This window comes from Chrysemys picta, chromosome 5 (assembly GCF_011386835.1).
Source record: "Chrysemys picta bellii isolate R12L10 chromosome 5, ASM1138683v2, whole genome shotgun sequence".
Lineage (NCBI taxonomy): Eukaryota > Metazoa > Chordata > Testudines > Emydidae > Chrysemys > Chrysemys picta.
Window position 1 is genome coordinate 118,605,476 of NC_088795.1, and position 13,114 is coordinate 118,618,589.

The following is a 13,114-nucleotide window of genomic DNA, read 5'->3' on the forward strand; positions in this document are numbered from 1 at the left end:
TCCATAACAGAATACCCTACACTCAAACCTCCACATCTCACCTGTCTTCTGAAACCGACCCCTCATTTCTTAAATAAAAAAAGATGTAAAAGTTCAGTGCAATGCACAAATTTGTTGCTCATGTTTTTGATTGTTCATATGATGTATTCCATATGTTTTGCAGATATTTAGATTGTTCTTCTTTGGTCAAGGACCATGTCTTTCTGTTTGTTCTGTAAGATACCCCACTCCAAAACAATAATCCATTCAAATGGCATGGTGGCATCATCAGATAAAGTTTCTGATGTAAGTATTGCCTCTATTCTAGAATAAAGGAGTCTGCTGTTTTAATTTGATAACTTTAAAGAGAGCAATTTATATATTTAATGGAGGAAAAGTCCCCTCTATTTTAAACATTAACTCATAGTGTGTGTGTACATATTAAACAGCTTTACTATACAGGTGAAAAAGCGATGTGAATTATCCATACTTTATATAAATAAGATACTGTAGGTATTTATTCTGTCAGGGCCAGATTACTTGTAAATATGCAATAAAAATTTGAGCGATTTATTTATTTATTTATTGTTACTTATTCAGGAAGGGTTCAATTTGTGCCTCTCCTCTTAGTGAGTTAAGCTCTCCCAGACACTTCAGTGACAGATCTGCCCCAGTTTTCCATTCTGTAGAACCAGATGATTCAGGGACACGTGAGGCATTTTGCGGGGTTCTTTTGAAGATGTGTGCCTGTGCAGCAAGCACCCTATTGGCTCACAGTTAAGGCTAAGATTTTGTTATGGATATTTTTAGTAAAAGTCAGGGACAGGTCACAGGCAATAAAGAAAAATTCATGGAAGCCTGTGACCTGTCCCTGACTTTTACTAAAAATATCCTTGACAAAATGGAGAGCCACTGGGCAGCTGCTGGGAGCCCGGCTGGGAGTTTTGGGGCTCCCCACCACCCATGGGGGCTTAGAGCTCCAGGGTCCCCCTTCACCTGTGGCACCAAGCTGCGGGGTCCCCCCAGCCGCCTGTGGTGGCCGGGAGCTCTGAGGGTAGCGGGGGTCCCCGGCCGCCTGCAGCGGCTTGGAGTTCAGGGGCCACAGGTACCCCGCAGCTCCCAGCCACCGCTGGCTGAAGTCATGGACTCCGTGACTTCCATGACAAAATCGTAGCCTTACTCACAGCATATAACAGTCCTCTGATGCTCAGCAAGATACTGAGTGATGCAGTTCCAGGATAAGAGCTTCAATCTGGGCTCCCTGCACTCTCTCAGTTGCAGTTTTAGAGCGTGGAGAGTGGGGGGGGAGCACAGATCAGTGCTGTAATTCCCTGCTCTGCTTCCTGAAAGCTGAGAGGGGAGTGAAGATTCATTTAGCTACCCAGATGTGAGGAAAATGAGGTTACAGGACTAGCCCAAGTCACACAATGAGTTAAAGGGAGATAAAGCCTGGAGCAGAACAATTCCTCTGATACAATTTGGAAATCATCCCAGCAAATAAAAATACCTACTATGGGGTAAAGGGGAGAATGTAGAAGATACTTCAGCTAGTGAAAATAGCAATTCCTCGCTTTTTGTGTGCACCTCTATGCTTAGGGAAAGTATTAATGAAAAACAACCTCTAACAGCACTTGTAATCTATCTGTGGATACAGTGGCCAATCTTTTCATCTGTTGATCTGTGCTGCATTAGTGTAATTTTCTTATAAGGTCCCAATGAGGTCTGCTGGCAACATCTACTACGTGGCAGTTAAGAAGAGGCAGAAAGAAGATGACCCAGAGCTGCCAGCTGGAATATGCACTGCTGCTATCATTTGAATAACCCACAGAACTTTCTGTTTCTTTCTTTTCAGCCTTTGTTTCAAGTGACCACTATACTTCATTGTAATAGATGCTTCCTGAATAAGTTGGGGGTGGTGTTTAAAATGGGGGCTGTCTTTGGGGTTTATGGAAGAGAGAGAAACTGAAAAAAACTCACTCAAAATAACTTTTTGTTCTGGCAATAAAAAGATTTGAAGGTTAATTGAAACAACACCACAACCCTAGCCTTATTTTTCTCTTTTGTCTTTAATCTGTATAAGCAACTGTATAAATAATCTGTATACATAACTCTCTTTACTATGCATTTCTGGTAACAAGCTAGATTGTTGTAAGATATACCTAGCTCAGTTCGGGATCTGAAACTTTCTGTTGGAATCTAGGAAAACACTGATACACCTGGTGCAGATCAATGGAATTGTAGCTACTTAGACCACAATTTGAGTTTGACCTCTTAAACCCATGTTAATAGTTAGGTGCATCTTTTACTGTGGCTATATAAAATATCCTTTTTCCTAATCTTTGGGCTATCTGAGCATATTGACTTTTTAAATTATTTTTTAGCTAAATGGCTAGCAAAATGAAAAATGTACATTTGTTTTTGTGTGAGCACTACCCAATGTGGTCAGGGATCTAACCAGCAGCACCTGTCTCTACTGGATGGGGATGAAAGTAGCTCTTGCACCCCATCCACTCTTCTGAATGGCATTTTAGCAAGGAAGCACAAACATTTTTAAACATGTGCAAGGCTGAACCTCAGCCAAGGAAGATTGTGCTCCCACTTTAGGACATTGGAGGATTTCGTGAAAGCACTGTGAAGTCCCCTACCATCAATTACAAGAGCTTGACTGTCATATGTGGCAATGGGTCTGTCCTGAGTCACACTGTTCCCTTGAGAAAGGGTAGGTGTGAAATGTCTAATGTATGATTGTTACCACAATAAAGGATTCCATCATGAGCACTTTGATGCCCAGGGAGCCCACAGGACTTCAAGAGTTGTGTTTACATTAGAAAATTAAAAAGAACTATCAGTTTCATTAGTTCTAACCTTTGGTATGAAATAAATGAACAATCACATTGCCAAGTACCCTGTCCTACTGCTAGTGACTGCAGTTTTGCTTTAGATTTGCTTGTTTGTGAGATAAGACTTTAAACTTAGTATGACATAGTTATGGAATGTAAGTGCATGAATAGGTGTCTCTGTGCCACAGTTCCCCACCTGTAAAATGGAGATATTAAGCACTTCCCTACCTCACAGGAGTTCTAGGAGGACAAATACACTAAAGACCATGAGTGTTCAGATACTATAGTATTAGGAGTCAAGAAAAAATATTTTAGTAATGTTTATCAAATCACTCAGTAGTTAATCTCTTGATAACTCTTTATATTCTTCTTACAGTTATCTTCAATTTAGCTTAGCAATTGTAATTCATTTCAATCTTTCATTGTGCAAACGGATTGATTTTCAATACTTGTTGGCTTGACCGAATAGCCATTTTTCTTCTTCAAGTAATATTCCCCTCTCCTCCTCATACTAGGCTTTGGACTTCAAAGCTTACATTAAGTCCTGAACAAGCCAAGGTGTTGAATGGAGCAGACATTCTTTGGGGAAAGTCCACTCCTCCCGTGGAACAGCCAGTGCCCATCTTTTAACATGATCCCCCTTTAGTCAGTTATGGTCTCCAAATGGAGTTTCATCTAAGCCCTCATCCTAAAAGATGATCGTTTTGCTGCAATGTCGTGAGGGAAAGTTGGTTCAAGTGAGGGGGAAATATAAGAATTTGCATCTCTCCATCTATGATACAGACAGCATCCCTCTACAAGCAAACAATTATTCATTCTAATTAAACAGTTATTAATTCTAATTAAAAAGAAACCTACATTGTGGATCCCAGTGACTCAAGTTTTGTTTTAAAACAAATGTTTTAAAAGACAAATTTTATAGAAGTGTACTCCTGATGTTTTTTTTAATACAACTGAAACAGATTTGCCTTCAAACATTCACCTTCATTGTTGCAACATTGTACTAATGGATGAGACAGCCAGACTGTGAAACTGCAGTATGATGGCTTAGTTCTGTTTCTGTGTAAGCTAAGGCTTCTTCTGGCCTCAGTGGGAGCTGGATCAGACCTCAAGTCTGTTTCCACTGTGAAAACGGTGTGAAGAGCAAAAAAGTAAACAAAGGGCATAAATGAGTTGGTAAGACAACTCCCACCTGTTCATGCTCTCTGTATGTGTGTATATATATCTCCTCAGTATATGTTCCACTCTATATGCATTCGAAGAAGTGGGCTGTAGCCCACGAAAGCTTATGCTCTAATAAATGTTAGTCTCTAAGGTGCCACAAGTCCTCCTGTTATTTTTAAAGGGCATAAATGGTGTATGTATATAAAGTTAGATTTTTAAATCTAATCTTAGGGCTAGTCTACACTGGCAACACTAAATCGCTGCCGTGGCAGCGCTTTAACAGGGCTTGTGTAGTTGCGGCAGAGCGCTGGGATAGAGCTCTCCCAGCGCTCTACAAAAACCACCTCCACGAGGGGCATAGCTACCAGCGCTGTGAGCGCGGCTCTCACCACTGGTGCACTGTCTACACTGGCGCTTTACAGCGCTGAAACTTGCTGCACTCAGGGAGGTGTTTTTTCACACCCCTGAGCGAGAAAAGTTGCAGCGCTGTAAATTGCCAGTGTAGACAAGCCCTAATATACAATTAGTAACACAGAAAGGGGTTAGGTTGGAGGGGAGTGCAAAATGTGATTCTTCTTTGAGTCTTTGTATGTGGCCCATTCTAGATACATATGTTCCTCATGTGTATAAGCGCTGAATCTTTGAGCGGCAGTGTCCATTGGAGCCATGCTTGTGCTCTGCGTGTCCTCGTGCCCTGCTCACCTGTAGATCTATAGAACAGAGCATCCCCGACCACCCTCTGTTCCCTCTTGCCATCTGGGGCAGCGAGACAGAACTCTGCCAGGTCTGCCCACTGCTTCATAGCAACCTCTCTTTGTAGCATTCTCCTGGACTTTGGCAGATCCTTGTTTTTATTTCAATGAGTTTAATTTTAATAATGTGGTTCATTCTAGTGCCTCAGTACCTTCTGCCAAATGACTGAGCCCAAACCAGGTTTCAAGCCCTCCTCATCAGGCAGTGGTCTTAGCCCCTTAACCTTTGGACATACCCATTTCTGTTATTCGAGTGAGGGCCCCGTTCCAAGCCTTTGCTCAGCATATCAGTCCTCCTCCAAGAGAACCCACCTTTCCAGAGACACTCTGCTAACACTTTGTTCTGTTGGAACAATCAATGAGGGAGCATTAGATTTAGAAACATGTACCTCGCAGAGGCGCCATGTTCCCAGGAGATGCCCGACCCCCACTCCGCCCCAGTCCCTGCCCCCATTCCACCCCTTCCCACAAACCCCCTTCTCTTCCTGCCCCCGCACTGCCCCATTCTGTTCTTTCCCCCATCTCTTCCTGCCTGCACTCCTCCCACCCCTAGCCTCCTGCACGCCACTGAACAGCTGATCACAGCGGGTGGGAAGCGCTGGGAGGGAGGGGAAGGAGCTGATCAGCGGGACCCACTGGTGGGCAGAAGGGCTTGGGGGGGAGCAGGAGGAGCTGATCTGTGGGGCTGCCAGTGGATGCTAAGCAACCACTGTTTTTTTCCCGTGGAGCACCCATGGAGTTGGCGCCTACGGTACCTTGGACTCCAAAAAGGGATTATCCGCACAAAAACTTCCATTCCTTCAGTGCCCCAGTAAGTACAGACTCTCCCCCAAAAGCTCCCTTGGCCAGTATTGAGAAGGGAACCTCTGTTCCTTTGACAAGCCATCAGTCCCACAAACTGAAGTCTGTACTAACTGGGGCTTTGGCATTGAAGCTTGGTACCACCTCTACCTTCTTAAGGCAGGGCACAAGTGAGCACTGTAGCAAGGGTGATTCACAGCACCCATCCTCTTCACCAGATCAGGAGAAACCTAACGAGGAAAAAAGATTAATGGGCCATTTGACTCTTCTAAATCTCATGGAAAGACCTGATCAGGCTAGTCTGACAGGCTCTTTGACTCCTCCAGCGCATCTGAAGCCAAGTCAACCCCAGTACCAAAGACCAGCACTAGTAAGGGCTCCCTCTCAGCTCTGGTACTGATATCAAGACACACACACACACCCAAGTACAGGACTGAGTATTGATATCCAGGTCTTAGCTGTGCCTGTGGGATCTATTATTAACTACAGATCTATGGTCCTGACCCCAATCACAGTGCGGATGTTACCAGTGCTAGCTTCTCTACTGCTGAGAAAATATAAGAAGACCCCAGCAACAGTACTCTCCCTTCTACTCTTCAGAGATCGTTTCTTTAAATATAAACAAGCGTAAACCACTCTGATCTGACAGACAGCAGGAGTATTTCATTTGAAAAGTAACATCAACTTGCCCAAGATCACATAGGGAATTTGTTGCAGAGAAGGACACTGAGCCCAGGTTTCCCAAATCCCAGGCTAATACCCAGATCCAGATCCAAACTTCATCCAAAGTGTGGGTGTGTTTGGAGCCAGAGGTTGGGCTAGGGCTATTTCTATATCTATATCAAATTTATTTTGCACTGAACAGTGAGCCTAACTCTTGTTAAAATAAGTGGGAGTTAGGTGCCTCAGTACTTTTAAAAATCTGGGCCTCTGTGCCTTACTTCCCTTAACTGTATAATGGGTGTAATACCACCTTTCTACTTCAATAGGGTAGTGTGAGGATAAATACATTTAAGACTGGGAGGGCTCAGATACTAGGCAGTGGAGGCATATAAGTACCTTTGACAGATGAACCAAGATGAACCAATACAAACTCCGCCTTGAGAATGTATTGTTATTCTTTATATTGTGTTAGTATCTAGGAGCACTAGTCAGACACCAGGACCCCATTGTGCTAGCATTGTACAAACAGAACAAAAAGTTAGTACCTGCCCCCCAAAGAGCTTACAAATCCCTCTTTGTGATATAGCTGAATTGATGTTTGTAATATGAGGGTTTGGGGAAGCTGCTTTTTCTAATTACTTTAACTTTTCTATAAAGACTCAAATTTTCCCATGAGTATCACCTGGCAAATAATATGCATTTTTACCCTCTCCCTCTAACTGTAGAGAATGTTTTAGCAGAGACGAATGAGGTTTTTGGGCGCCATCTGGTGGGAGCTTTATAAATGTCAGATGCTTTTAAGGTTTTAAATAATGGGCCAAATTCTGCTCTCCTCTATATTAGCAAAACCCCAGTCAAGTTACAGTGATAAAATAAGTGAGAGTAGACTGTCACCTAATATATTTTTTGTCTTATGTTTTATAGTCAGGTCAGAAGCTTATTTTATAATATGGCAATTTCACATTGTAAAAAATCTTAATTGTACCCTAAAAATATCTTACAACATCCTTTATGGTAAAGGTATTCAAAATTAAGATATGCTGATTAAGCTTCCTATGCAGGGATCATATGTGACCTTACAGAGAGAGAGAGAAATATGGGGATAAGTTTGCTGGCATGTACCAAGTGAGGATTTGGAGCCAAGCAAAACAGCTTGTGTTCTTGGAGGAGGAGAGTAGTTAGCTTGTGCCTGTGTCGTGCAGTTTAGAAGAGCACAGATGGGAGCCTCAGCAGAAAAGTTTTTCACTCTGCAGCTAGACAGAAATGCTTTAGTCAGACCAGTGTGGGCTGAAACTGAGCAACTGAACAAGAGGTTGTGCTTAGCTAAAGTTTTATTCTGTTGGGGTTAATCATTTTAAAATGTATTTGGTGAGTCTGTGAATTTTAGAGCACTCTTGTGTGAGTGTCACAACAGTAGCTCAGAAGCCAATAAGTCTGATGCAGAGCTACACCGGTTCACAAGGCGAAATAAACATTTTACATTCTGGGGTTCTTGGAGGGTGTTGGAAATTCCCATAGTTACCAAAATATCTCATGGGCACATGAAGGAAAAGCTAAACCAAATTCTTTAGAAATACCGGCAGATTTGTAAGTTCTATTTTCCTCTTACTGGTTTGGGTTTTTTCCCTTTTTTAAAGGAGAGGTAGGAGTTAGTAATCCATAAAAGACAGTTAGGCATATATTGTGTAAAACATGTGGCATATATGTCTTTTTAAGCTGGCAGCCAGCTCCATGGATAGAACGCTCTAGGCTTTGATGAATCATTTGTTGATGGATATAGCATTCATTTCCACTAGAGGTCACTACGTGCAAATGATTACGTCTTCATTTTAATATCAATTACTTTTATTGGTTTACATGAGAAAATTTGTAGCACATTTTGCAATTCAAGAGGTTAATGGGGCCCAGCTGCATGAAATGTACCAATTGACTGAAGACATGACATTTTTTATGGGCCCCAATTAAGCCATAGATTATTTCATTCTAAAATAAGGGAAGTTGGCTCAGCCATGTACATTTTATATTGAAGAGTGTCAAATTAGTTTCAGCCAGAACCAAACCCCTACTAACATTACCTAACTTTAGGAAATTTCAGATCCAAATCCAAACGTCACTGGTGGCCTCTTTTTTTATAATGATCTGAGCCATCGTTTCTGATCCAAGTATCCAGGTACGCTGGGAAAGATTGGATTTTAGACAGTAGCATGTAGAGTGAAAGATATTTTGATGCAGAGGCCACTGCAGTTCTCATAGGCCCAAATGCTGATGCCACTGCAGTTAACAATATCAGTAGAAGCAGTGTTTGGCTCTTAGTGAAGTTGTTATGTGGGGGGAAAAACTCTTTCACCCTTATAAAATTCCAGTATGCTCCTAGTTAGACAGAAGCAAATTCTGGCTAGAGCAGTAGCTGCAGCATTTCTCCATCTTATTAATCAAAACAAAAACAATTCAAATATAACATTATTACTTAATGATGCCACAGAGGCAATTTACTTATCTAAATTAAATGAGACATACTGTATATTGAGTGTAGAAGCTTATACTTGGTTCATCATCATTGTATCTGACTGAGTTTCTCCCAGTGATTAAATAAATAAGCAATTAACATGTTCTAGGATACATAAAAGCCCGTTGGCCAGGGCAAAATCAAAAGATATTTTAATAGGGATTTGACACATCCATTTTTGTAGTATTTATTGGATATAAAATATGTTTCTTCACTGGTGAGGAGTGGGATGAAAGGAAGTTGCGCCTCTGGGGAGAACTTGGTTGGGATGGAAAAAATAGCCAGAAAAATGTGAATGAAAATTGGGAGTTCATTAAGGAGAGTTTATTGGATGGCAATGATTCCACAATCAAGAAAGAGGATAACGTTGGCTAAAAGCCCATCTTGGTTCAGTGCAAAGTGAAAGCAGCAATTAGAAATAAAAAAGCAATATATAACAAATGGGGGGAAGGGAAATAGATAGCAATCAATATAAAGTAGATGGTATGAAGTGTAGAAAATTGGTAAGGGAAGCTAAAGATATCAGGGCAAAATCTATGGCTGGCAGGACTAAGGACAATAAGGACTTATTTAAGCATATTAGGAACAAAAGAAATCCTAACAGTAATATAGACCAATTGGTAGGTGGAGATGATAAAATTGTTAATAATGATGCAGAAAAGGCATAAAGGTTCAATAAATATTTCTGTTCTGTATTTGGAAAGAAGGAAAATGTAATCCTCTCAAATGAAGTACTTCACAGTCCATTAGTAACTAAGGAGGAGGTTCAATATCATCTAAGGATAAATATTTTTAAATCAGCAGGCCCAGACAACATGCACAAAAGAGTCTTAAAAGAGTTGACTAAGGAGATCTCTGGCCCACTGATGTTAACTTTAATAACTCTTGGTGTGAAGGGAAACACCCTCACTCTAGTGGAAAGGAAACTAACAAACTTTTCTGGGCCTGTTCAGCACTAAAGAGGTGCCTCTGCAAGTCTTGCTCTGCCTGGAGGGGGAGAGGAAAACCTGCCACAGGAAGGAGTGGTGAACAGAAGGACTGCTCAAATTCAGAGACTACTGACAGCAGACAGGTTAGCTGAGAAGCCCTCACCACTCCTGAAGCTGCATGGACTAGTTGCAAAGCAGTACACCTCAGGAAAAGAAGACAGAGGTAGACCCCACTAAGGGACAATAGACCCTGATAGACCAAGCGCAAAGAGCTGGATCCTGAAAGACTGCTTGAGAGACAGGCTACCTTTCTTTTTCTTTATTTTCACTTAGATTCCCCTCTCATAAGAGAAAGAGAGGACCTTTCTTTTGTCTGTTTGTTTTACTCCAAGAACTCCTCATGTGCTACAACGTGGGGAGAAGGACAGTATAAATGACTGGCAGCAGTGTCTGGAGAGGGCTTGACTATGGAGCCCCTGCCTCCCACACTTGAAATACCAGGAAAATTTCAGAAGACTAGGAGAGTACCCCCATATTTAAAAACGGCAGCAGGCTTACCCAGAAACCATAGACCAGTTATCCTGTCATCAACCCTGGGCAAAATTATGGAAAGGCTTAATCAGGTTTCAGCTGATAAAGAATTAAAGAATTGGAATATAAGTAATGTCAGTCAACAGGGCTTTATTAAAAATAGGTCTTGTCAAACGAACCTGATTTCATTCTTTGATGAGATTACAAGTTTGACCAGACCACATGATGCTGAACTCTATTTTGGTACCTATATTTTTCCACAAACTGGACTAGGAACTGAGTTTGGAACAGAGGGTTCCCACCATATGGAAAAGCTATATAAGGTGAGGAGTGACATAATTTCTGGGCCTCACTCCCCACACAAGAGAACTCCTGGAAAAACCTGAGGAGCAAAGACTGAACTGGGGGAAGTGCTAGTCCCAGGCTAAAGGAATTTCTAGCCTATGTATGGAAATCTAGGATTTGAATTACACCTCTACCCCGATATAACACAGTCCTCAGGAGCCAAAAAAATCTCACCGTGTTATAGGTGAGACCGTGTTATATTGGGGTAGGGAGAGGAACCGCTCCCCACCCCAGCTCATCTCTGCTCTGCCTCCTCATCCTCCCTGAGCGCACTGCTGCCGCTCCACTTCTCTCTCCCTCCCTTAGAGGCTTTCTGCACCAATCAGCTGTTTGGCCTGGCAAGCCTGGAAGGGAGCGGGGGAGAAGTGGAGCGGCGGCGGTGCGCTCAGGGAAGGAGGCGGAGATGAGCTGGAGCAAGGAGTGGTTCCTCCACCCCCATTATTTGCTGTGGCCTTCCCCGGGACCCCCCCCACCCACCCCAGCACACCTCCGTTCTGCCTCCTCCCACGAGCGCACCGCGGCTCCGCTTCTTCCCCCTCCCTCCCTCCCAGGCTTGCCGCGCCAATCAGCTGTTTGACACGGGCAAGCCTGGGAGGGAGAAGCAGAGCTGAGCGACGTGCTCATGGGAGTAGGCGGAGGTGAGCTGGGGCGGGGAGAGGTTCCTCTGCCTCCCCCCTTATTTGCTGCGCCCCCCCCCGCCCCAGCTCACCTCTGCTCCGCCTCTGCCTCCTCCCACAAGCACGCTGCAGCTCCGCTTCTCCTCCCTCCCAAGCTTGCAGTGCCAAACAGCTGACTGGCGCAGCAAGCCTGGGAGGGAGGAGAAGTGGAGCTGCAGTGTGCTCATGGGAGGAGGCAGAGCGGAGGTGAGCTGGGGCGGGGGGGCCCCAGGGAGGGACGCAGCAAGTAACGGGTGAGCTCAGAGGAACCGCTTGCAGTAACACAAATTCAGATATAACGAGGTAAGGCAGCCCCATCCTCCGAATTCACGTTATATCGGACTGCATTATATCGGGGTAAAAAAAAATGGAGATAGCTTATCTCCTAGAACTAGAAGGGACCTCAAAAGGTCATCAAGTCTAGCCCACTGCCTTCACTAGCAGGACCAAGTACTGATTTTGCCCCAGATCCCTAAGTGGTCCACTTAAGGATTGAATTTACAAGCCTGGGTTTAGCAGGCCAATGGTCAAACCACTGAGCTATCCCTCCCCAGGGTAGAAGTGTAGTAATTTCTCACCCTGACTGATGATACAAGCAGACCCTAATATACTAGATAGTGGAATCTTGCAGTTTTTTGTCTTTGTTTGTTTGTTTGTTTGTTTTGTTTTTGGCTAGGTAATCTACTTTGATCTGTTTGCTATCACTTATCACTTAAAATGTATCTTTCTGTAGTTGTTTTGAGTGAAGTGTCTGGAAAAATCTCAGCTCAGTTAGCAAGGGCTGGTGTGCATAGTCTTCTGCACATTGTGAGAGATGCAAACTGGGTAATTAATTCATACTGGTTGGGTTTTTGACCGGGCAGGACAGTACAACTCTAGGGTCCTAGGCTGCAGAGTTGGGGGTATTTTGTCTGTGGCCTTTCTATTGTTGGTTCATGCAGTGGCTGGCCAGAGCCTGAATGTAACTGCAGTTGGGTATGTCCCTACATGTGTGAATGCTGGTTTGAGTGTAGGACCAGGAGCAGTCTGCAGTTTGTCACAGCAGCACAGTGTGAGCGGGAACCCAGACTGGTGAGTTAGAGGGCTCAGTGGTACCCCAGTTCCAGGTTGCACCAGGGAGGGGACACATCACACCCTCCAATCTCTAATAGCCAATGGGGGAAGTGGCCTAGACTTTGATGCACCCCAGAAGGGAAACTGAACTCTTTAATGGCCCAGCAGGAGAGTTAGGGCCTGAAAGGCCCAGAGAGGGCAAGGACATTTCCTCTAGAGGAAGCCCTGGAATATGGTCTCAGCCCTGGTATTGAGCCATTTATAGGCTGCGGGATTAATTAAGGACCTAAGACCAAGGAGGGCTATAGGGAAAGAAAGTGCAGGCACACACATATTTGACCGGTGGCGCTCATGAGAGGTGAGTGCACCCCATTTCGGTCCCATTCTTGGTTGGTCCCTAGGTACTACCATAATATAGAACCTCAGTTGTTCAGGGTGTGTGCTAGAGCCTACACTCTAGATCCTCTTCCCACTACACCAGTTTTATGCTGGTGTAATGCCAATGAAATCAATACAATTTTACTGGTGTAAACTGGTCTAATGGAGTAGACAGTCAGGCCCAAGTCTGGATTGAATGGAAGACAAAATATAAAATCTCTATTATAATCTTTGAGACAACTTTGAGAACAGATCATTTGAGATCATTCAGCTATTACAAGATTTACTTCTTACAGTGCATCGCCTCTCATAATATATCTGATTGTGTACACTGAATGTGCAGATGCCACATTGCCATGTATTTCTGAATCCTTACCCATTTCACATCAACAGACCTCTAACTAATGCTGCCTGAAAATGTTTAATTGCTTATCAGCTTCTAGAAACAGTACCAGTCAAGTACACAAGGCTTGTATATATCCAGATGAATAAAATCTAATCCATTTCTGATTGTAAC

At 43.4% G+C, this 13,114-nt stretch overlaps 1 protein-coding gene across 6 annotated transcripts in view; it reads left to right on the forward strand.

The window, feature by feature from the left end:
* LOC101949767 (SWI/SNF-related matrix-associated actin-dependent regulator of chromatin subfamily E member 1-related-like) overlaps positions 1-13,114 on the forward strand; it is a 52,703-nt gene that overhangs the window by 31,751 nt on the left and 7,838 nt on the right. Inside the window, exon 12 of one of the 6 annotated variants that reach the window (XR_010601931.1) lies at positions 1,689-7,126. The exons of 4 other annotated variants lie outside the window; for them this stretch is intronic. The gene's annotated coding sequence lies outside the window, so the exon portion shown is untranslated. One more of the 6 variants, XR_010601929.1, reaches the window with a different exon arrangement.